The sequence below is a fragment of the Marmota monax genome, unplaced genomic scaffold, assembly GCF_021218885.2.
Source record: "Marmota monax isolate L192 unplaced genomic scaffold, Marmota_monax_Labrador192_F-V1.1 WCK01_AAM20220418_F8-fsc00158, whole genome shotgun sequence".
Classification (NCBI taxonomy): Eukaryota; Metazoa; Chordata; class Mammalia; order Rodentia; family Sciuridae; genus Marmota; species Marmota monax.
Genome location: NW_026694092.1, coordinates 3,106,478 through 3,133,000, shown reverse-complemented (window position 1 = coordinate 3,133,000; position 26,523 = coordinate 3,106,478). Strand labels below are relative to the sequence as shown.

Sequence of the window (26,523 nt, the reverse complement as noted above, 5' to 3'; positions counted from 1 at the left end):
ATTGCATTAGCTATATCCCACAGGTTTTAAATGTTGTATTTTCATTTATGTTTTGTTTAAAATAATTTGTAATTTTCCTTGGCACTTGATTTTTGTCTGAGACATTGTTTAGGAGTGTGTGCTTACCTTTCAACTGTTTTTGAGAATTTTCCTCTTAGCTTTCTGTTAATGAGTGATAGTTTAATTTCAGAGAATTAAAGTATAACTCATTATGAGCAAAGAACATACTTTGTATGATCTCAGATCCTTTAAATCTGTTAAAATTCATGTTTACATGTTTATTTTATTCCGTGTTTACTTGAAAATGATATGTATTTTGCTGATTTTCGGTGAAATTTTCTAAAACTGACAATTAGATCCAGTTATTTGATGGGGTACTTCACTTATTCTATATTCTTGCTTATTTTCTGTGTCTAGTGTCCTGACTGTAGAGAAGGAGTACTAGAGACTGTGATTATAATTGTGGATTTGTCTATATTTTCTTTCAGGTGAGTTAGTTTTTGCTTTACATCATTTATTGTTATATTATTATTTGCATATGCTTTTAGTGTTATGTCTTCCCAACAATTGGTTCTTTTTTGTTTTGTTTTGTTTTGTTTTAGATATACGTAACAGTAGAGTGTGTTTTGACCTATCACACACACATGGAGTGTAAGTACCCATTCTTGTGATTGTACATGTTGTGGACTTTCACTGGTTGTGTATTCATATGTGAACATAGGAAAGTAATGTTCAATTCATTCTGCTTTCTTTCCCATTCCCATTCTCCTCCCTTCCCTTTATTCCCCTTTGTCTAATCCAGTAAACTTCTATTTTTCCCTGCCCCAAACACCCCGCTTATTGTGTGTTAGCATCTGCATATCAGAGACAACATTCAGTCTTTTGTTTTCTCAACAATTGGTTGTTTCATCATTATGTAATGTCTCCCCTCTGTAACTTACTTTGCTCTCAAGTCTCTGATATTAGTATATCCACTTCCCCTTTGTAGTGATTAGTGTATATATTTTTCTATCATTTTTAACCTTGCTCTGCATTATATTTGAGATGAGTTTCTTGTTAACAATATAGAGTTTGGTCATTTTAGAAAATCCATTATGACAATCTCTGTCTTTTAATTGGTGTGTTTGGGTCACTTTTATTTAATGTAATTGTCAATATGATATATACCATTTTGTTGTTTTTTGTTTGTTTTTTTTAATTCCTATTTCTTTTAGCCTGTCTTCTTTTGGTTATTTTAATATTTTTGGTTATATTTTAGGTACTCTATTCCATTGACTATCTCTTTGTACAAACTTTTGACTGAATTCTCTAGGTATTAGGATATACATACTTAACTTTTCCCACCCTAATTAGAGATGATATTTGACCACTTTAAGTGGAATGTAGAAATTTACTAGTAATCCTGCTGAGAGCCACAGCCGAGTCGGAATGGCCCCTGGCATTTTGCCAACAGTATTGGTTGAGAGGCGAGCCATTACTGTCCACCTAGGCAGGCTACTTTGGAGTTCTCACGGGGATTCCCGGAGACTTCTCATTGGTTGGGGAAGTGCTGGAGGAGGGATTTCCGGTTGGTGTGTGGTGTGTCCCAGGAGAAGGCCACGTGTGTGGGCGTTCCGGAGAGTTCCTGGGGAGCGTGTGTGGAGTGTGCTGATGGAGTTCAGAAATAAAGTTTGTTCCTGCTTCAGTGGCTCGTGATTTGTGCCCAGCCAGACTGCAGCATACTCCTTTATCCTTTCACATTTATATTATAATTATCTTATATTTCATATCTAATAACATAGCAGATACTATCATAAAATGTTATAATTTTTTCATTAATTTTCAAACTTTATAAAAATTCAAGTAAAGAGAAATGTTTAATTTTATTTATTCAGTGATTTTTTTTTTTTCTGAGACAGGGTCTTGCTATGTTTCTCAAGCTGATCTCAAACTCCTAAGCTCAAATGATCCTGCTGCCTCAGTCTCCGGAGTAGCTGGTATACCACCACACACAACTTTTACTCAGCAAAGATTTTTTAATAGTAGTAAATAAGCATTTGACACTTAGCATTCCTGATTTTCTTACTTCATTCCTAATATTCCATGCTTCCTTTTGGTAATATCTCCCTTCCTTTTCAAGAAATTTCTTTAGAGATTATTTTAGAACAGTTCTTCTGGCAATAAAAGTTTTCTTCATCTGAGGATATCTTTATTTTACTTTTAGCCCTGAAAAGTAGTTTTACTAAATATAGAATTCAGGTTAACCATTCTTTTTTCCAGTACTTGAAAAATATTGTATCCCTTCCTTCTGGCCTCCAGAGTTCTTGAGAATAAATCCACAGTCATTCAGATCATTGTTACCCTATAAGCAATGCATTATTTTTCAACTTTGAGAGGTGATTTTTGTGTTTCCTTCTGTTTAGTTTTTCTCAGTCTGATTATTATGCTATGGATTTCATTAGTTTTATTTTATTGAGGTTTGCTCATTTTCTTGAATTTATAATTTATGTATTTTTCCAAACTAGAATAGTTTAGGGGCAAGCTTTCTTCAAATATTTTTCAACATAGAATTCTTTCACCTCTTCTTTTATTATATTTAGTTTTATTTGTAGTTGAACACAATACCTTTATTTTATTTATTTGGGTTTGTTTGTTTGTTTGTTTTAATTAGTTACACATGACAGTACAATGATCTTGACATATCATACATTTGAATCAGATGGGATATAATTTCTCATTTTTCTGAGTATACAGGTTGCAGAATCACATTGGTCATGCAGTCACGTATATACCCACAGCAATAATAATGTCTATTTTATTCTACGTCATTCCTTTCCCCCCTTCCCCTCCCCTCCCCTCCCATCACTTCTCTCTACCCAATCTAATGTGATCCACTTCTTTTTTTTTCCCTCACATCGTCATACCTGTATTCTGTATAATGAAGGGGGTCTCCTATTTATTTGTTTTTATGTGGTGCTGAGGATCAAACTGCTGAGCCACAACCGTAGCCCCTCCTCTTCTTTTTTTTTTTGATATCATAATTGTTAGACTTTTTGATATTGTCCCATAGGTTCATGAGAGTTTGTTCATATTCTCCATATTTTTCTCTTTTATTCAGATTGGTTAATTTCTGTTGTTCCTGTCTTCCACTGTCTACATTGTGTTATTAAGCTCACCCAGTGAGGTTTTCTTATGTTTTTAATTTTAAATTTTCTACTGAGATATATGTATATATTATAGATATATTATATTGTATCTTTCCACTGCCATGACCAAAATAACCTGATAAGAACCACTTGGAGAAGAAAAGTTTATTTGGGGATCATGGTTTACCACCCATTATAGTAGCTCTTTAAAATTATTAATCCATCAAATGGGCTAATCTACTGGTTGATTTATAACTCTAATAATCTAATCATTTCACTTCTAACCATTTGGGTATTCACACAGGAGCTCTATATGCAGACACCTCATATCTTCTATATCCATATATGAATCTGTCTATGTATGTGTGTGTGTGTGTGTGTGTGTGTTGTTGTTGTTGTTGAAACTTCCAAAATTTCCATCTGTCTCAACAGTGGTCACCTCTATTTCTTTGAGAATTTTATATCTGTTTTAAGAGGCTGGGGTTATAGCCCAGTAATAGAATGCTTGCCTAGCATGTGCAAGACTCTGGGTTCAATCCCCAAAACAGAAAGAAAGAAAGAAAGAAAGAAAGAAAGAAAGAAAGAAAGAAAGAAAGAAAGAAAGAAAGAAGAAAGCTATTTTAAAATCTTAGTCTGACAATTTTAGCTTCTTTTTTCTCAGCATTATATCTTTCTTTTTTGTATGCTGTGCAATTTGGCATTATATTCTAGATGTATTGAATATTATGTTATTGAATTCTGGGTCTTGTTTATATCCTATGAAGCACATTTGTATTTGTCTTTTCTTTTCTTTTCCTTTGTTTGTCTTGTCAGGAATTGACCTAGTTGTGTTCAGTCTGCAAGTTCTGACCATCCCTGTATAGGTTGTGATTTCATTTCTGGTTCTGTTTGCAATACTTTTGCCACACAAGTGAGCCCTAGTTCATGGGTGCACAACCCAATAGCCAGTGTTGTGCTTGTACATTGGTCAATGTCTTCATTAATTTCTCAAACGTTTTTAATATGAAGTTTGAGATTGCATGCATTAACACACAGGTCTGGGAAAATACCAGAGATTCATAAACAACTTCATGAAGGTTTTTCCATAAGATTCTTCTTCTCCATGATATCAACAAAATTTGTTTCTCCTTTCCAGTTTTCCAGCAGACTTGATCAGAATCCACCTGTAGCACACTATCAGGGACACTATGACAAAGAATACCTTATTGCATGAAAGTTCTTCCTGAATAGTATCTACTGAGTGCCTACCAGGAATTATTTTTTTTCTAAGGATTTTAAATGTATTATCTCATTCAACTCTCAATAAAACCCCATATGAAAAAAGTACCATTATTGCCATCCCTGCATTACAGTTGGGAAACTGAAGCCCAGATAGGTTAACCAACTTAATCAGGATATACAGCTATTTATGGTGGAGTAAGTAGTGGGCCAGGAATTGAACCCAGGCAGCTCTTTTAATCATTGTATGGTTCTGTACTATTATGTGATCTCATTGTATAAGCCATTCTTCACTCCCACATAGCTTTGCACACACTTCCACTAAGGCTATTACTACATAATAATTATTTTAATTATTTAAGTAATATTTTATGCCACTCTCTCCAAGGCAATGGTTCTCTCTTTTCAAATTTGAAGGACTAGCAAACATCTAGTATATAAGTTCCCTACAGCTGCCATAACAAATTACCACAAACTGGGTGTCTTAAAACAACAGAAATTTATCCTCTTGCATTTCTAGAGGCCAGAAGTCTGAAATTAAGGTGATAGCAGAGTTGGACTCCCTCTGTAAGCTCCAAGGGAGAATTATTCTTTGCCTCTTTCAGCTTCCGGTGACTGTTGGCATTCCTTATGTTTCTTAAAAGGTCCAGTTCCAACTGGATCCTGATAATGAGCCCTTATATGTTTTTTCTCTCCATCCCTGTCTCTCACTCACTCCTCTCTCACTTCTGCTCTTTGGAATCCTCTCCTGAACAAAACATCTGTTCTCAAATACTTGTCTCAGGCTCTGCTTTTGGGTAAGGCCAAATAAGATGCACCTGACTTGCCAACCAAAGAGAGTTGATCACAGTGGCTGTCCATCCCTTACTGTCTCTCTCCTCCCAGATCCCAGTGACAACATCCCAGCACGTGACTTTATCTATGGATGGCAGAACAATGAAAGAGGGTGACAGACATGCCAGGAAGTTAAGTGAACAGGCACTGTGAGGTAGTAATAGTGTCACATCATCACATTCTCTAATGCTGGATTTCAAATCCTAACTCTGCCATTTCCTGATGGTGTCACTTAAGCGACTCTCAGCCCACAGTTGGCCAAGGATCACATTCTGACCTGATGAAATACATTTGCCCCATCTGTGACTTTTATTAAGCCCTATTAATATGCCACAAAGCAAAGTAATTTGGTCCTCATCATTATTTATGCCACCAATAGTGATCAGACATTTTCTGGGACTTCCTTTTTCTTACAGCTATTGTTTTAGTTAGCTTTGTTGCTACTGTGACTGAAAAATCTGACGAGAACAATTTTAGGGAAGGAAAAGTTTATTTTATCACCGTTTCAGAGGTCTCAGTCCATAGACAGTAGGCTCCCTTCCTCGGGACTCAAGATGAGGAAGAACATCATGACAGAAGAGTGTGGCAGAGGGAAGTGGCTCACATGATGATCAGGAAGCAGAGAGAGACTGCACTGGCCAGATACAAATATGTATCCAAAGCCACACCTCCAATGCCCACCTCCTCCAGCCACAGTCACCTGCCTTCAGTTAACACTCAGTTAATCCCTATAATTTCTCCTCTGAACCTTCTTGCATTGTCTCGCACGTGAGTTTTTTGGGGGATACCTCACATCCAAACCATAAGAATTTGAACACTTTCCCCTTCAAAGAGCATTCTGTCACATGGAAAGTAACTGAGAAATCTGTATTCCCTGATTCTTTAGCTGTCCCTGTCCTGAGATAGAGTCCCTCTTGTTGCTTATCACTACATGGATGAGAGGAGAATGGCTTAGGCCCTTGTAGAAGGCCCTTAGCTGTACTCTTGCTGTGTTTACACAAGTCACCCAGTCTGGCAATCCCCCATCATCCATGAAATGAGTCCTAGAAACACTGGCCCAGCCCAACATTCACAGATGATTCCTGATAGCTTTCATCTGCCAGGCCCAGAGGACAAACTCTTTTCCTTTGTGTTCTATTTTGACATTATTCTGCTTCTTTGTTCCCATTTTAGGGCAGTGTGAGGGAAGCTGTGCATTAGCTTTTGTGGGCTTTAATGAAGCAGGATTTGACAGCATTTCATATCAGGTATCATCTTTTGTGTGCATGGGGAGAAGGATGAGAAATGTTCCTTTAACTGGTGCCAGAAGAGAAAGGCAAAGAAAGACAAGAAAAAAAAAATCTGATTACTACTTTTTTTCCATTAAAGTCCTGGCCCCTTTCTAAAACATGCTATTTGTCTATATTTCAAATCAGTTGGGAATCATATCTTTCCACAACAGCATTTCCTTACTTCCTAGAAACATATATCACAGGATGTATAATAAATGTTTATGCTAGCTGTAAAGAGGAAAGTAACATTTCATAAAATTTACCATAGACCCCAAGGTGAATTTAATATAGGAGCCTGAGTGACGAATCCCAAAGCAAGTGGATTTGGGCTTGAAGCCCATCCTGGACTGACTTCATTATGCTTAGTTGATGTTCAGGAAAAAAAAAAAAAAAAACAGGCGACAACAAAACTTCCTGAGGTTCCTACATGAATAAATTGCAATGTGACTCTCACATTAAACCTGCACTCTCCCGTGTATCTCTCAGATCCCACACATGAAGGGTTGTTACTGAGCAGTTGGTGGCTGGCTCACCCCGTGTTTTGTTTTTTAATTTTTTTAGTTGTTGACGGACCTTTATTATTTTTATTTATTTATATGTGGTACTGAGGATCGAACCCAGTGCCTCACACATGCTAGTCAAGCGCTCTCCCACTGAGCCCCAGCCCCAGCCCTCATCCCTGTGTTTTTGAAGGACAGAACAAGAGGAAACAATTGAAAATAGTGACAACATGAGGTAAACAAACAGGGACAATTGAATTTATACAGAAAGGACTGATTCTCCCAGAGATGAGAATGCTCTCATGACACATCCTTGGTCTGCAACATGTTGGGCCAGGGGGTATGCCTTGCCATCAGAATTGCCCTACCTATAACTGCCTTCATGTGAAGCTATTAAAAATAGAAGTTTTAGGGTTGGGATTGTAGCTCAGTGGTAGAGTGCTTGCCTTGCATGCTTGAGGTCCTGGGTTCGATCCTCAACACCACATAAAAATAAATAAATAAGAAGCTGGGGTTGTGGCTCAGGGGCAGAGTGCTTGCCTAGCATGTGTGAGGCACTGGGATCAATCCTCAGCACCACATAAAAATAAACAAATAAATTAAAGATCCAATGAAATAAAATACTTTAAAATAAATAAATAAAGATATTATGTCCATCTACAACTAAAAAAATATTTTTTAAAAATAGAAGTTTTATCTGTCCTGAATGGCTGAGGCCCAATTTAACTCGGAGCCAGGGCATGGATGATTTGGTTGCTGTGGAGTTCCCCCATAGGGCCATAGTTATTTGTAAATCAGTATATCTGATATTGAACTCAAATGCTTTTGTAGAAAACCATAGTAGCAGCCACACTGAGTAAACTGGAATCAGGGTACCATTCTCCTGCACTGGTCCTGTTGATGCTGTTTTAGAATGATCAGGTAAAAAGAATCCTGTCTGACATGAGTTATTTGCATATGGTCTGAAACTTCAAATAAATATCTGTGTAAAGAAAATGCCTGTGGCCGGGAACAGTGAGAGTACCCCAAGTGCAGCTCTGTTATGGGACAGACTGCTTGTACCACTGAAATCTGGCCACATAAGTAAAAAGCCTTGTGACTAGGGAGATACTTGTCAAGAGTTGACATATCCTGAGATTCCTTCCTCATACTCTTCCTCTCTGATCCAGGAAACATACCCTATCCATTTCTAACATGGAACAAACAAGAGCAACTGAAAATATCTTATATCTGGAAAGAATACCATCACAGTTCATGCAAAGAGAATGTTCAATAGTAATGCTGATAATCTGCAAACACTTGCCTTTACTGCTTGAGAAATGGTGACTAGGCCAAGACCAGATCAGTATTTAAGGGAATGCTTACTCGTCAGGACTGACTCTGAACTTGCATGACCCTCAAAATGCATGTCTCCTTAAATTTTGCCCTCTTTGGGGCACCTTACTGGCTATGCTATGACCTTCTAAGAAAGGATCAGCAACCTAGGGCTTAAGGATCAGGAGCAGCTGTCCTTTCTGATGGGCTGCTGGCAGCTGACCCAGCCCAGACAGGATTCAAAGTGACCTCAGGGAAAAGATTTGCATGTGTTTCGGGGCCTGTAACATCCATAATCCAAGAAAGTTATAAAAGGACAATTTTCCACTTACAGTGGCACTTACTTGGGAGGTATTGAAGAGGATACTGTGTGGTCAGAGAACCCAAGATGCCAGCCCCTCGCTGGACCTAATTGAAGACCATTTTTTTGGTTCTTTTTATTTTTAAAATTTATTTATATATTATTTTTTGGGGGAGGTACTGGGAATTGAACTCAGGGACACTCGACCACTGAGCCCCATCCCCAGCCCTATTTTGTATTTTATTTAGAGACAGGGTCTCACTGAGTTGCTTAGCCCCTTGCTAAATTGCTGAGGCTGGCTTTGAACTTGTGATCCTCCTGCCTCAGCCTCCCAAACCACTGGGATTACACGTGTGAGCCACTGGGATTACAGGTGTGTGCCACTGTGCCCAGCTATTGATTCTTTTTAGTTATCCATGATGATAGGAATCATTTTGACACAATTATAAAAGCACAAAAATATATTTTTTTCTAATTCAGTCCTCAGCACTTACTCTTCCCCTCCCCTCCTCCCTCCCCTTGTTCCTTTTGCTCTACTCTACTGATCTCTCTGGTTTTTATTTGTAATTTTTTTTTAAATTAGTGTCTTGTGAATGTACATGATGGTGAGATTCACTGTGGTATATTCACAAATGTACACAGAAAAGTTAAGTCAAAGTCGTTCCACTGTCTTTCTCTGTCTCATCCCTCCCCCCTTCCCTTCATTCCCCTTTGTCTACTCCTCTGATCTTATGAAGAAACTTTTCTAACCAACCAAAGAATAATTACATTTGTTTCAATCATCTGTGTACAGAGCCTTGCTCTTTCCCATCCAATCCAGAAAACTAGGTTTTGATCGTAAATTAGTAGAGCCACTAAAGGCATCCAGCGCTTCAAAACTCTTGACCAGCCTCTTCAGATAACCACTCACCAGCCTGTGCTCCCTCATCTTCCAAACACACACACACACACACACACACACACACACAAATGGGCTTGGGTGGTCCTTGTTTTATTCTTTGACAATGTCAAGTATCAGGAATGTGTTCCCAGGAATCAGAAGAGACAGGAAAACACTATCCACTGTCCTCGAGGGTCCAGCGAAGCAAAAAAACCTCCCCCCACTGTCTCAAGGAGGGCTTCTGTGTGCTTTTAAACAGAGAGCCAGCAAGTCCCAGCCCTGGCAATCCAATAAACATCCAATTAAGGAACAGCCACCACAGAGGCTGCTTCGTGAGCCTCAGCCAGCCCTTCAGGTTGCCTTTGTCTGCTCTGAGAATCAGGGAGCCCTATGAGGCTGCCTCAGAGCAGTGCTGTGCAATCAAGATGAACACTCTTGTAATCCCAGTGGCTCAGGAGGCTGAGGCAGGAGATCACAAGTTCAAGGCCAGCCTCAGCAACTTAGCGAGATCTTGTCTGAAAATAAAAAATTAAAAAGGGCTGGGGATGCGGCTCAGTGTTGAAGCACCTCTGGCTCAGCCCCTGGTACCAAAAAAAAAAAAAGTAGGCTTCTCTAGTCTTCCTGGCTACAGGCACTGGCTCAGAGTGAAGAGGCAGCTAACTGAGTCCTCCTGTCCCCACTAGAGGAGGGCAGTGATAAAACCCCAATGATGGGCCTGTTTTAGTCAGCTTTTGCCTTGACATGACCAAAATACCCAACAAGAACAACCTAGAGGAGAAAAAGTTTATTTGGAGATCCTGAGTTCTGATTTCTCAATCCATGGACAGCTGACCCCATTGCTCTGGGCCCAAGATGAGGCAGCATTATGGCAGAAGGGCCCTCGTAGGAAAGCCGCTCAGCTCAGGGTGGGGTCAGGAAGCAGAGGGGAGGGGAGGTGCCGCAGAGAAGATGCAGCCTTCCAGGGCACATCCCCAGGGACCCACCTCCTCCAGCCACGCCCCACCGGCCTAGAGTTACCACCCAGTGGGTCCATTCCAACTAGGACAGACTGATGAGGCTACAGTTCTCACAGTCCAATTATCTCCCTTCTTAATATTCCTGCATTAACACAGAGCTTTGGGGGATACCATATGCAAATCATTATGGCCTAACAGCAGAAATCAGAGGGTCCCAAGAGGTTGAGGAATTGGAAGTGCTAGTATTTCGGATGGCATCTGCTCTTTACAACTAAGTTTGAGAATCATTGAACTGAAGTAAACCCCTATCTCCAGGATTCTCAAACACAGATGACCACAAAAGGTATGCTAAGTGCCAGTTACCAAAAAGAGCCAGCAAGTCCCCTTGTCTTAGTTCAACTTATGTTGCTGTAACAAAGCCACAGACTGGTAACTGATATTTATTTTCAGTCACAGTTCAGGAGCTGGGAAGTTCAAGAGTATGGGCCCGGCACCTAGGGAGGATGGACGGATGCTTCATTTCATGATGGAAACACAGAAGGGGTCACATGGCAAGAGAGGCAGCAGGAGAAAGACCAGGAAGCTAAATTCACTTTTATAACAATCTGTTCCCTCTCTTGAGAAGTAACCCAGTCCCTCAAGAACTCCATTAATCCCATCACAAGATGGGAGCCCCCAGGACCCAAACACCTTTCAAACGTCTCACTACCTTACATTACTATTACTTTGGAGACCACATTTCCAAATCAATTTTGAAGGGGCTGAACCATATCCAAACCCCAGCACCCCTCCACTGAATAATCTGAATCTGTATAGCAGAGATAGAAAGTCCCCTGGGAAAGTGGTTGTAGAGATTGTGATGTAAAAAAAAGTCCTTGTTTCATGATGACCACCACCCCAGGAAGAGGTTATATAGTACAACCATGATGGCATTCCACCTTGACCTCCTGTTATTAGCTGTGCTGCTTTGAGTAAGTTACTTCACCTCTCTGTGTCTCCTTACCCCATCTATAAAATAGGGATAATGATAGCATCTATGAGAATAGGGTTGTCATTAATGGGCAAATATGTCAGGTGTTTAGAAAGGTGCATGGTAGTTAGTAAGAAAGCCCATATTCTGCTTTGGTCTGCCTCAGTCTGCCTTGGTCCTCAGGGGCTGGCTGAGCTATGAGCAGAGTGTGGATGGTTTGCCCAGAGGCCAGGGGCTGGTCTCTGCATTAGACTACGCTGCTTCCTGGTTGCCTGGCCTCTCATCTGCTATGTGGCCCGTGGCTTCCACCCCACACTCCACATAAGTGACCCAGCATCAACGTAGGCAGGGATCTTAGCAGCCTCTACTGGAATAAGAACAGGTTCACAGCTCAGCCAGCCTCTGAGGACCAAGGCGGACCAAGGAGGACCAAAACAGAACACGGGCTTTCTTAGCAGGAGCCAAACAGATAGACATTATTTCCTAGTGGGAGCTGCTGCCTCCACCGCCACCATCAGGCTGCCGAACCTCCCTCATTCGGCTGGGAGAACTGCCAGGAAGAATCCGCGCAGCAGTGAGCTCCAATAATGCTAAACAATGGATTGATTACACTCCTGCCTGTTTAGCTGGAGCTCCCAGGGTCGCCTGCACGTGTGGTCACAGCAGACAACAACAGGTGCCAGACGTTGGTGAACCTATCAACTGCCCACAGCGCCACCCTCAGCTCTCCCCTCCCCCCACCTCCTGAGCTCCATTCAAGTCATCAAGCCTCCCCCTTCCCCCCCAGAGATATGAAAGGCTTTTGTCTTCTCTCTTCCCTCCTTTTTAAGGGGTTTCATGCTGAGAGTACTGCTTGTTTTCACAACCCTGCTTGGAGCCATAGATGGAGGGAGCTCAGAGGAGCCGGCGCGGGGGCGGGGGGGGGGGGGGGAGAAGCAGGGAGACTTCTTCCCAGGAGGGCATCTGGCTGGGGTGACGGCTGGGCTGGCACTGCTCTGAGCCCACCTGGCCAGGCAGGCAAGAGGCGACAGCTGCTTTACGCTCTTATGAGTGCCAGCTTTCCCGAAAGGAGGTCAGCCTCAGAGACCAAACTGCTAATTAGGTCTCATTCTGCTTCCTGCTGCCACTTTAATTTCCACCCCAGAAAACCTTCAGCTGTGAGTCCAAGACCATCAGCCCCTTTCACCCAAATGCAAATGTCTCCAAGGTCTCTCTGGCTGGCTGGCCTTCTGCTGCTGCTAGCCCTGGCTAGCAGCAGCCAGAGCTTCATGAAGGATAGGAGCTTCCTACAGACAGAGACACCTTAGACAAAACTGTTTAGCAAATCTGAAGTCTGCCTGAGTTTGAGCAGCTGAGGGTTGATTTTAGCAGCTCAGTGTTATGAATGAGCCCAGAACCAGGAATCAAGGACTTTGGGCCTATTTTCGACTTTCACACTAATGATCTGAGTGACCTTGGGCAAGTCACTTCCTCTCCCTGAGTCAGTTTCCTTTTATGTAAAATAAATGGGTTGAACTTACCCTTTCCAAGCCTCTGAGATTCTGATAATGATTTAAAACTTATGTCAAATGAAAAAAAGAGCTCATTTTTATCTGTGTTCCTTGTGGATTGGCCTTTTTCTTCCTGAAAACCAAAGCCCTCAGATGAAGTTGTCATCACTAATTCTCCTTTGCCATGGGTGAGACTAAAATAGCCTTCTACCCAAGGCCTCTCAGAAGTCAAGATGCCACTTGGGGGTTGACTTAGGGTCACAAAATGCCACTACAGAGGCTAACCCCAGATTTCCCAGATTCATCTCTCCACACATCCTCTTTACTTCTCTGACCTTGCTTCTGTCCATCTCAACATCAAATCCACTTCCATGACCCTTATCCAAGCCTTCTCCAAAATGGCCCTGGTATCACTCATTTACTCCTAACTGAAATCAGCTCGTTGCCTTTCACGGGTATATCTGCATTTTTAGCCTCCTATTGCAGATGCTTCAAAGTTCAGTTGTCTTCTCCCAGGTGCTCCTTCTGCCAGCTACCGGGACTGTCAGCTGCAGGGTCCTTCTCTGAGATCTGCGCTCAGCTGACAGGAGCTTTTTTACCCAAGGTCACACTCTTTTCCTGGGGGTGGAGGGCAGTACCAAGGTCCAGCCCATTTGTTCAGGACACAAGGCCATCCCAGCTCTGGAGTCACCCGAGGAATCAGCTGGGGTGTCTGTTGTAACTGCATTGCAGTTTAGCTGATCTCTGTCCCATCCTGCCGCCCTTCCTCCCTAATAAGGGTCGCTCCCATGGGCACTTCTAATAAACTTCTTGCATGCCAATCTCTGACTCAAATTGTGCTTCCCAGGAAACCCAACCTAAGATGCCTCATTTCTTTGGGCTGCATCCATAGGCAAAGGAATTGTGGCTCCGTGGGCGGGGGCATGTCTGAGGGCAGTTTCCTTCCTGAAATCACATTGTTTATCCACTGACCTTCTGGCAAAGCAAAAGGACAATCCCTTGGGCCCTGATTTACATCTGCCCCCATGCTATAGAGGGTGGGGGTCCCAGGTTTTGAGTTCCTCTCCAGATAGTTCACACAGGTTTGCAAAATTCAGAGGCAACAACACCCAGATACACTCCCTGAAGCATGAGCTCTTAAACTCTGGCCCTGGTCCAGGGGCACCCTCCCTGTCTCCTCTGGCATTGCTTCCTGGTTGCTAGGTGTTGCAGCGTTGCCCTTGCATCACACTTTGACCCAGGAAAATATTGCATCATGAACTCTTATTACATATTTAGTGACACCAGCCCACCCTGAAAGCAGCCCATGACATCTCTCCTATGCACGACATGGAGAGATACAGGCAGGGTGTCTGGAATCAGAAAGGGTCCTTGGCAGTGCTCTATTCTACCACTCCTGGCTTACAGCCAATGGAAAAACAAAATATACCTGGGATATTCATGCAGCAAATTCTTGTGGTCCCCTAGTCTGTGCCAGGCTCCTGCCACCAGCTGAGACCCAAGAGATGAGTAAAATTGGGTAAATCTGGTCCTGACCTTTGAAGAGCTCCCCTAAAGAAACAACTGCAAACCAGCATGACAAATGCCATAGTATGTGACCTGCTGGCTCAGGGAATAAGAAAAAGGAGGTTCTAGTCTCCCTAGAGAAGGGTTTGGAAACAGGTGCCATTTTCCTCCTTCACCCATGGGGCAAAAATTACAGAGCCAAATAGGGCCATTTTTGCATCAGTGTATGTATATTTACAATCTGCTTGGTAACTGGGGAGGGTGGTCATTGCCCACCAGGCTGCTAGGGTCATCTGTTCAGATGAAGGGAGCTTATAGGTGCCTTCAGTTCTTACTTGGGTCTTTTGCTTTACCTGTGTTGAGGCCAGAGGAAATATGCAGAGAAAGCCCACAGAGGGAACTGCTGCTGGCCCTACCCCAAGGTTCGCCCTCTCAACCTGCCTTGCTCCAAGCCCCAGATGAGTCCTAGGCATGGTTTAAAGGTGGGCTGCACAATAGCTGCTTCGGCTTGTCCATTTTTTATTTATTTTTTTGGTCCCTATGTGCCAACACTCTCCTGAGTGCAGGGACTGTTGTAGTGAATAAGACTGAACACATATGGTTGGAGTGGATACCAGACCATCCCCCGACCCTGCAAAATAAATAAAGAGGTACTAATGGTACAGTGAGAGCCCATAACAGGGTACTCACTCCAGTCTTGGGCTGTAAGCAGGGAGATCAGAGGTGGCTTCCCGGAGGAGTTACCATGGAAGCTGAGACTTGAAATAAGAGGAGTTAGCCAGCAAAGAGGGAAAATGGTGTTGAGACAAAGATCCAAGTGTTACAGGGAGAGAGCAGCTCCGTGAATTGGTTTTAGACCTGGAGGCAAAAGAGAACCTCAGTATAGCTGGGGCTAAGAGTGTGAGAAAGGAATGAAATGTGAGAATGGGCAGAAGCAGTTGGAGGGAGGTACAAGGATCTAGGCGATATTTTGTAGGTAGACCCAATAAACTGGGTGAGTGATTGATAAGGGGGAGGAGGAGGAGGAAGTACACAAGGTCAGGTGAAGACAGTGCACAGGGTTGGGCTTGAGACACTGGAAGGATGGTAAAGCAGTTCCCTGTTATCAAGGGCAAAGGCCAGGAGCAGATTTCCAGATGCAGAGGATAAGCACATTGTTAACATGCTGTATTTGAGAAGGCCTTGAGACTCCAGGGAAATGTAGAGATACTGAAAGGACGAATCTAGGCTGGAAGGTAGAGATGGTGACACATCAGAATATAGGCAGATTGGCATCAAAATCCCAGGAATGGAGGAGAAAGAAAATGGCCAAGACTAGACTCCCCCTGAGGAACAAACTTCAGGAAATGGCCATAGTAACAGGCACCTGCTAGCAACCAGTGAGCAAAAAAGTAGATTGGAGATATAGATGCCAAGAGGAAATTCAGTTTCAAGATGGCGGTTGGCCATTGGTGCCAAATGTTGCTGGGAAGTCAGGTGGGCTGAGAAATGGAAATTGTCTATGATGTGAGCAGTGCCAATGGCCTGTGGCACACTACAAGGGTAGAAAAGGAAGACAGCCCTAAATATGGGTAAGGACATTTTGGGGTCATCAAGTCAGTTGAAGAGACCCTAAACAGAGCATAGAGGGTAACCCATCCTATAACAACACACCTTGGAAGTTTTGGATGGGAGGGCAGTTTTCTCTGACAATACTGCCATTTGAGAGAATGTAGACCTTATGCTTCTCCAGTTGTTCCTTGGCACCTGTGTACCCCCTGTAAGCAAGCATTCAGTGATTACTATAAGGAACAGGAACCAATGTATCAGCTGACCACTGAAGGAAGCTAAGGATCAGAGAGTCCGACTTACCCCCAGTCATCAGAAGGTGCTCCTGACAACTGCCAGTTGGAGTGAAGAGAAACAGGCTGCACCAGAAATATGGCCTGTCCCATCTTCAGGGACTTCTTTTCAAGAGTAATCTTTTTTGTTTAAAAGGAGGAGAAAAGGCCCCTTTATAAAAACAAAGCCTCAATGCCCTCAAGATTAAAGGGTAGACAACTTAATAGAAGGAACATCTTTAGGGTACTTTTGGGGGGTAGGAAGACATCCCCACCTTAAGTTCCTTTCTTCCTCTCCTGTCCAATGGCTCCCACAGACACCATAAATGACTTTAGGAGCCACTTTTGGGGGATCCTTCCTTTAAAACTCTGACCCTAGATTAGATATAAGGTCGTCTTTCATTTTAACCATGCAAATTGCTGTGAAAGTTACAAATTTTAAAAATAAAATCTGAAATTCTAGGAGCAAAGGAATAGGAATACCCTCTCTCTGCAGATGTATTAATCAAGCCATGTTAATCAAATAAAGGGTTCTAATTGTACCAGAGTTAGGGCTTTTTCCTTCCAAGAAAAGATCTCTTGTCACACAGACCCTTCCTGGAGACATACAAACATGATAATCCATCCCTGGGGAACATTGAAGCCTTCTCCATGTGCCCATCAGCACACAAACACCTAGGCCAGTGTTCTTGAAATTGAGTGTACATCTGAATCACCAGGAAGATTCATTAAAACAAAGTGCTGGGCCCACTTTCTGAGTTTCTGATTCAGCAGGTCTTGGGTAAGTCCTGAGAACCTGCATTTCTAACAAGTTCCCAGATGATACTGATACTGTGTTCCAGGGATTGTGGATTGCACTTTGAGAACCACTAGTCTAGGCCCAGGTTGATGACTATTTAGAATGTAAGCCACGTAGCCCTGCCTTGTGCCCATGGTGGAGAGAGCTAACCTGTCAACTTCTGCTTTTCCACTAAGCCTGATAGTGGTTTTGGAACCCGTATCTTCTCAGGAGTACTGCACATAGTCATTAAATAAGGTTGAATGCCAAGATGTTTTCTTAGCTGATTATGTTTAATATACCCAATCTAAAAAAATGATAACTACTGTCTTAATTTTTTTTTTGCACTGCTATAGCAGAATACTGCAAGTTGGGTAATTTACAAAGGAAAGGAATCTATTGGCTTATGATTCTGGAGGCTGGGAAGTCCAAGGTCATGAAGCTCATATCTGGCAGGGCCTTCTTGTTGTCATCTCATGGGAGAAGGCAAGATGTCAGGTAAGGAAGGAATCTGAACTATACCTTTTATCAGGAGCCCTCTCTTGTGATGACTAACTCTCTCCCATGACAATCCAGTTATGAGGGCAGAGACCTCATGACTGAATCAGCTCTCATAAGGCCCCACCTCTTAACACTGTTGCCTTGGGGATGGTTTCCAACACGTGAACTTTGAGAAACAGATACAAACCATATCAAATACCATTTGCCTAGCTACTCAGACCTAATAAAGCCCAGGACTTATCCTCGATTCATTCTTTCCCTTTCCTCTCACAATGGATCAGCAATATAGTCAACTTCTAACTTGAATAAATATATCCTGAATTTGACCACTTCTCGAATGTCCACCATTTCTTCCCTAGTCTAAGTAACCAGCATCTCCTACCTGGATACCTGGGGGAGACCCCTAATTGGTCTTCCTGCTCCATTCTTGCCCACACTACAATCCATCCCCAACACAGCAACTGGAGGGATCATTTTCAAAATAAGTCATATCATCTCTCTGTGTTTTCACTCTTCAATGGTTTCTAACATCTTTAGAATAAAATCAAACCAAAAATTCTTCCAGTGGCCAGCAAGACTCAAATTGATCTGCATTCTGCCTACCTCTCCGATCTCACCTCCTTTTGCTTCCCACCCCAAATACACATGCACATTCATGGTGTCCTCCCAGCATGCTCCTGTCTGAGGTCTCTCATATTTGCTGTTCCCCCCAACTGGGATGCTCAAGCTCCCAACATCATGCACCTTAGGGCCTCCCACTTCATTTAGGTCTCTAATTGTGGTCACTTCGTTAGGGAGCTCTTCCCATCACCTAGCTCAATTCACCCTCCCATTCATTCCCTCAGCTCTACCCCTATTTAGCTTTCTTCTTAGAACTTATTATTATCTGACACTGTATTATACATTTATTTGGTTGCTTTTCCTCTCCCTTCAGTGGAATGCAAACTTCATGAGAGCAAGAATTTATTCTTTTTTTATCATCTCTCTGCCATTTCCTCAGTGCCTAGACCATGTCTGGCTCAAAGTATATATTTAACACATGTTTAATGAATGAATGAATTTACTAACAAATTTACCATGACATACTAAGAACTTTTTCAGGATTACTTCATTTAATTCTCATAATGATCTTCAGATTAGATATTATCATCAATTTCCCCATTTTAAGGGTGAGGAAACTGGGCCTGACGGGCTTGAGTTCTTGCCCAAGGCCCTCCATTGTAGGAAGTGGAAGCAGAGGAGAATGCAAGCCTCCCTTACCTGTACACCTGGGCCCTTTCTGTGGCTTCTCACCCGAGGCAGAGCTAAAGTGCATTTCCCATAAGCACATTTCAAGGTCGCCTTTCATCACAGGTTACTTTCCTAGTAACATCTAGCAGGGCACAAGACTCCCAAAAGCAACCAATGCTGCTGGAGTCCAAGTACAAGGAGAATCCAAAATGGCAGCCCTGTTCAGAAGAGGAGTCATGGACTGGACCAAGAGGGACATGAAATAAGACTGTGGGCCCCACAGCAAGGTGACACTTCAATAGGACAGAAAAGGACCCCAAATGGAAGACAGGCTGTGCTAAGACAGAATAGAGGCTGTCCTAGTTTTGCTCCAGGCCAGTTTATTATTAGGTCATGTAAGGGTTAACACCAGAGCACCTTGGGCTGGGCACAGCCACTGTGGAGAGTTGAAGGTCATTGCTATTTCGCAAATACAGATTGAGCACATACTCCATTGCTGGCTCTGTGCTGTCGAAATACATTTCCCCAAATATACTTTGGCTGCCCTCACCTGTAGGTACGTCAAGGCAGACATCTGCAGTTCCTCTGTGTCTAAGATTTAGACTCCTTCACAGGCCTCTCAAAAGCCCACACTATATACTGTCATTACCTCTGCTTCACAGCTGAGTTGTATTTGCTACAACAGCTAAAGTGACTATCAAGGTAGCTGATTCCACACACTCTTCCAGGATCTGTTGGATCTCTCTCCTTCCCTTTGCAGCCACAGTTCTTGAGTTGTCCTCACTTGCTACATACCTCCTAACATCTGTTTCTCAGACCACTGTAATCAGGCAGCATTATGACAGCCTCTGAATTGCCATATTCAGTGGACACACTTCTGGCCTCTTTTCCTTAGCCTCTTTCTCTCTCTTTTTTTAAATATTATTTTTAGTTGTAGATGACACAATATCTTTATTTACTTATTTAATTTTATTTATTTAATTTTATTGAGGATCAAACCCAGGGGCTCACACCTGCAAGGCAAGTGCTCTATCACTGAGGTACACTCCCAGCCCCTTAGCCTCTTTCTGATGTACAAAACTGCTGGCACTTCCATTAGTGTGCATGGTTTGGTGATATCACTCTCTCAGGTTTTTCTCCTTCTTTGCTAGCTTTCCCCTACTTTCCTTTCTTCTACTCCAGAAGAAGTCCAGATCAGGGCTTTTCCATGCTTCTATTCTAGATCCTTTGCTCTTCTTATTCTAGAAAGACTTCCCAAATGATTCCTTTAAATCCATGGCTTCAACCACAATTATACCAGGATTCTGCAAATATTTTTGTCTGTTATATTTAAAAATTTTTGCATAGACCCTTCCTTATTAATTTACATGTGGCATACATGCATTACTAATCACTCTATATATTATAAAACCTCTATATAATACAAATGTGGAAAATAGCTAAAATGAGTCTAAATGAAAGCCCTAATCATTTCCTTTCCTTCCCAAAGGGTCATCTTGCTCGCATTCTTCTGGGAGACTACTAATAAGCAAACTGATTACTCTGCCTACTAGACACTAGATGTCAGAGAGATATACCAAAGTCAAATACAGCATGTCCAAAATGGAATTCATTGTATCTCCCCCCAAATAATGCCCTTCAGGAAAGTAACAAATAATGCTGGGAAATAATATTATGTCAGAAAGCAAGAAAGTGCTCAAAGGCAACTGTGCATGTGCCAAGAGGACACAGTACTCTGCTCAAAGGGGACCCCATTGGCCAAAGTTGAGACAATTAGAACATCAATAAAATGATGAAATCCGGGTGCAGCAGGGCATGCCTGTAATCTCAGTGACACAGGAGGCCGAGGCAGGAGGATCACAAGTTCAAAGCCAGCCTCAGCAACTTAGTGAGGTCCTAAGCAACTCAGTGAGACCCTGTCTCTAAATAAAATATAAAAAGTGCTGGGGATGTGGCTCAATAGTTAAGGGCCCCTGGGTTCAATCCCTGGTAACAAAAAATAAAATAAAATAATGACTATAGCTCATTATAACCTATTGTGTGTATATGTGGAAAAAAAACCCAGGAGTCTACAGTTATACTTTTTTAAAAAAATGGTGAAGTGGGTGGGAATCACAGGGGAAATTTCTTCTTTACAGATATATGCCAGCTAATAAATATATTAGAAATGACAGATTTACAAAATCAATATTTTACAACCTACAGTAGGATAATTGATTCAGGCAAGACTCACTAATAGATGGTGCTGGGCGAAATGCTTTTCAGAACAAGATATTTTACCCAGTGACACAGTATCACCCCCAGTTACTGATTAATTACAAAGGGGGAAGTTGCCTTTATAGTGGAGAGATCAAACAGCATCATTAATAATAGGGTAATAATAGAACAAACAACTATTATATGTCTCTTGATGTGACACATCAGCACTTATGCAGAATTCTCACTCAAAATGTGCAACCTGAATCTAATCAGCCATCCTCAGACTGTGGCTCATTCTATAAGACAACTGGCCTGAACTCTTTAAAAAAAGTCATTTCATAAAAGAAAAAAGCAGAAGGGGCTATTTAAATTAAAGAAAACTAAAGATATAGGACAACCACACACAATTCATGATCCTTGGCTTCAATCTTTTTTAAAAAAAGCCCTTTAGTACACAATCAGGGAAATTTAATTGCAGACTATGTATTTAATGATATTATTGATCAATGTTAAATGTCCTGGGTATTGAGTTTTGGAGGAGAACGTCCTTACTCTTAGGAAATACACATTGATATATCTAGAGATGAGATGTTATGATATCAGCAACTTACATATGGTCCAGTTAAAAATGTATATTTGTGAATGTTTGTACACTGAAAATAAGAATGAGAAAGACTGAGAGGGAAAGACAGAAATTAATCCAGTACCACAAAGAGTAACAACTGGAAGAACCCAGGAGAATCACATAGAGTTATACATTGTACTATTCTTTTGATTTTTCTTCAGGTTTAAACATTTTCAAAGGAAAATATGGGGAAACAAGCAAACAAACTTTGACCCTGCTCCTGATAACACAAAAGTTATCAGGGACCAGAATAGAACAAGTTTTATTTGATTAACTTACAAACTTGAACTTTTTCCTGAAAGCTATGTCATGGAAAGATTTTAAACAGAAAAATGATGTGATCAGATTAGATGGAGGAGGTGAGAGAGAAGATCACAGTGTGACTCCATCTTCTGGATTCTTCTTTGTTCTCATCTCCATATCTAGATATCCATATTCTAAAAAAAAATCTCCCTTCTAAATATCCCTCTCCTTTATCTGACACTTAGTTCTTTTATCCCCATGACAAGTGACTTGGTTCACAGCCCAATCCTTGTATCTGGATGACTAGTCCCCCTTTTCTACCACAGTGTCCCCAAATCACTCTTTAGTTCAGGCCAGAGTGACCTTTCAAAATGCAAATGAAAAAAGCGTTACTATTTAAATATTTCAGTGATTCCTCTAGGTAAATATTCTTTAGCTAATCACCTGTTCCCCTTTATTCATGGGTAATACATTCTAAGACCCTCCCCAGAGGAGGACTAAAATTGCAGATACTTCTGAATCCTAATATACTATGTTTTTTCCTATACATACATGCCTATGATAAAATTTAACTCTAAGTTAGGCACAGTAAGTGATAAATAATGATTAACCATGAAATTAAAAAATCAACATATTAAGTAATTTTTATTTTACTTAATACACAAGCACTATGATACTGAGACAGTCAATCTGATAACTAAAGTGACTAACGGATAGGTAACATATACAGGGTGGATACATTAGGTAAAGGGATGATTCACATCCCAGAAGGGCTATGCAAGATTGCATCATTCTTAGTCAGAACAGTGCATAATTAAAACATAATTTTTTTATTTCTGGAATTTTCTATTTGATATTTTTGGACCATGGTTGACTGTGGATAAATGAAACTGTGATAAACAAAACCATGTAGAAGGTATAGGGTAGACTGCTATACATATCTAGGTCTGTCTTCCTGACAACCTCTTTAAGCTACTCCTACGGCTACATTCCCAGGTCTGTTCAATGTCCCAGCTGATCCCATAGCAATGCCAAAAAATGTCCTGGTTCTGTACACCTTTGGGCATTTGCACAATGTTTTCCTGCTTAAAGGGAATGCGTACTTTCCCTTCTCTCGATTTGGACTGCCTCTATCCATCCATCAAAACTTAGCTTAAATTGTCCTCTCCTATGGAAACCTTCCCTGATTACACCAAGCCTAAGCTTCTTGGACCTCCTCTATTTCCCTAGTCCATCTAATAATGCCATTGTAACTCTTCATCTTGATTGCATCTTTTTCCCCCATTAGATTCTGAGGCCCTTGGAGGTAGGGGCTATGTTTTTTTTTTCAATGATATCTGAGCCTGGCAGATGGTGGTGCTAAATAAATGATGATTGAACGAATGAATGAATGTAACACAAATGGGAATATCAGTTAGGATTCTTCCACGAGAAGCACCAAAAATCAACTCTGGCATGGAAAGAAATTCACTAGAAGGATAATCCATATTACATACTGTAGGAGGAGAGCTTCCAAAACCTGGGAGGTAGAAACATACACAGACTGTGAACTGGAGCAGCATAACATTGTCAAGAGTTTCTTAAAGTCACTGTCATTGTATGAATACAACAAATAAGATAATTATACACTAAAATCATGGATGTTGTGTCGTTTTCTACATGTATGCTCAAAAGAACCCTACAAAATGGAGCAGACACACAGGAGCATTGGAAATATGGCCTGGGTTCCAGACACTGAGAACCAGGGTCTCTGCTCTTCATTCTCCAAGTTGGCCAAACACATTGAACTCAATATCTCTTATGATCCCACTGAGATCACCTTGTTGCAAATATTTTCTATGATTGCAGGAAAATATTTTGAGGGTTGAGATTTCAAAATATTATTTGTTTCTTTGGGGCCTCTGCCCTCCCTTTGCATAGGGGTACTGTCCCCAGAGCTTCAAATAGCTTAAGTTTATAGGCACTTTCAAGAATCCACCTTCCCCTTTCTCCTCACTGAGAAGGGCTGCCTGGGGTGCTATCCCCTTTCTGACCTGAGGAGAAACCTCGCTGTCAGTGAACTGACCACCCCAGGGCCCTACTTTCATCATCCCTGCTACTGTTCCAGCTGCGAAGTGTTGGTGTGGAAGGGGGAGAGATAATGTGTACAGAGAAGGGATGCCTTATCAAGAGTCAGGCAGGGCAGATGAAAGTCACACCTGAGAAGTCCCAGGTGGTTCAGAAAGGACAAAAGTCCCCCTCCTTTACTTTGCCTTCTACTGACTGGCCTTTTATACTTTCTTACAGTACCTCCTTTGTAAACTCCCTCTGCCTGAAGACTTGAGACCATTGTCTTGCTGCCACCCCAGTCACTTGGAATAAGATGCCTCTCGTGTGACCAAAACCAACGAACTGCTAGAATGAGTCCTAGCACCTTTGAGAACAAGGGTGACCTATTTCTCTCACCCGCAGGAGTTCAACTTTTAAAAAGAGGAAAGAGTCACTAGACAGTTATATTCATACCGCCACAAGAGAACGCCAACATGGCCACCTTAAATAAACCCCTGGAGTCAGGACATCTCTGTGTGATTTATATAAAAATTGACATGAGGAGTCACCTCCAAGCTTGCTCACCCTGTAAACTGCTTGCCCTGAGGCTTCTAGACTCCTTGCCTCCATCTACAGCAACCCAGCCTCAACTGGGATGTCTTAACCAGGGTCTCCTGCGGTGTATCACATATGGATTCTCAGCCTTTATGCATCCAGAATATTCTTTTGCCCCCTGAAGCTCCAGAGTCCATGCATCTGAAGTCAATAAATATTGTAAGACTCCACCTCCATGTACTATTGCAGCTGGAGGCCTGTCCCAGAGCAGGCTCAGATAATTTTGGCATGAAGCTGCTTGCTTGCTGTTTAAAAGTATGTCCTAAAACTGATAGCTAACACAAACATTCAGATCTTACTGCTGCTTTTGGTTGCAGTCTGATCCAAATTCTCCCTTGACCTGTGCTTTGCTGCCTTGCTGGCCTCTCACCCTGCTGATCCTCTAGCTACTGCCCTATTTCTTCTTGGTTGGAGTTCAGAATACTCCAACATGCATAGCTTTCCTCCTAGTCCATAATTAGAACAGCAATAAATGGATCAGGAAGGAACCAAATGTCTGATTGCTGGCATCTGGCTTCATCTTTCTACTTGCTCAGCAGCAACTTCCCAAATACGACGCCCAGGGCCTTTTCCATAAAGACCATTAGGTTCCTGAGGGTCCCTACTAGAAGTGTTCTTCTAGGAGATGTCTCTGGTCATACAATGATTACCACCATTGCTGTCATCAGTACCATCGTTAACAAATGGCAATGCGTTATTTTTTGAACAGCACTTAACTTCTTTTAAAGCACTTAAACATGTATTATCTCGTTTGCTCCTCATGACAATTCTATCATGTATTTCCATTTATCAGATAAAACTGGTTGTTCAACAAAGTCCCTTGGTCAAGGCCACATGAGTGCCGGGCCTGACCTACACTTAAGGTTGACCAACAGGTGGTACGATGTCAGAAAAAAAGAACACAGACTTTGACCGCAGAGAAGTTTTGGTTTCAAGCCAACTTAGATTCGAATTTGTTTTCTTCCACCTGTCTGGCAATGTACTCCCATTTGACAAAATTCTCAATGTGTGCCTAGGAGCATGCTATAGAAGGTGCTCGTGAGGATGAGACCCAATGTAAGAAGGCACAACTCCCATTGGAACCCCTGGCTGCCATCTTTCTTAGTCAACAGCCCTTCACTCCACACCATCAATTTGAGAATGTTTTGCTAGTACAGAGAAGAAACCCTAACCTTCAAGTTCTTGCTCAGATAATGCTGGCTCTAGCAAAAGACTGAATTACTCCTGGCAGGAGAATAGGAATCCTTCATACCCTTGAAACAACATACACATCCCAAGTGCTTACAGGATGTAAAAATTTAGTATTGCACATTTGATACCAAGTAAGTCTTCCTGTCTTTCCTTCTTCATGAGTTGAACTTGATTCCAAGCTATTAAAATTCATTTGGTAAAATCTCTCCCCTGACAGTTCTTAGCAGCTCCATTTTTAGTGAAGGGGCTGCCCTTCCATTAGGGGCAGCAAAGTAGAAAAGCCAGAAAGTTGCAAGAGGAGAGGGAGGCCAAGTAGCCAAGCTCTGTGCTTTCCAAAATCTGTTTTACAGAAACATGAACCCCCGTACATGTTCAGGAACAGCTTAGAACAGCAATAGATGGATCAGGAAGGAACCAAATGTCTGCAATGTGGCCCTGAGTGTGTCCTTATACCCAGGGGGAAACTCTGTCACCTTGCTTGTGACACTGCATTTCATTCAGACAGCTCCACAGAGCTGAAAACCTTTTGCTCTGATGGATGAAAATCAGCTTTGGAATAGGAAAGTACTTAGAGTCACTGGGGAATGAATATAATCTCCAAAACACATTTACTGCTCACATTCAAATGAAGATTAAATGATTCCTTTAATACTCATCAACTCTATTAAACTTCATAGAAGCAAAACCTTTTGAAATAAATTAGCCAGATACTTTCTGGAAACAACAAGCATTTGAGGCTGCATTCTCCTATGCCATTATCCACCTTCCTGTCAATCCAGGGAAGTACCCTGATGAAAAGGAGGAGGGGAAGAAGGAAGCCAGCAAACTTGGGGACAGCATACACCCTACATGCCTGGCAAGGTGTGGGGCAGTGGAAATGTGTCACATCATTTGATTTCCCCAACAACTTTGAGAGGTAGCTACTATT

General features: G+C 41.9%; 1 long non-coding RNA gene across 1 annotated transcript; it reads left to right on the top strand.

Annotated features, from left to right (window-relative positions):
• The first annotated feature begins 233 nt into the window (after positions 1–233).
• On the top strand, positions 234–24,574 carry LOC124107124 (uncharacterized). Its single transcript, XR_006856296.2, has 4 exons — positions 234–488; positions 603–651; positions 17,320–17,461; positions 24,048–24,574. It is a non-coding gene; the product is annotated as an uncharacterized LOC124107124 (long non-coding RNA).
• The last annotated feature ends 1,949 nt before the right edge of the window (positions 24,575–26,523 follow it).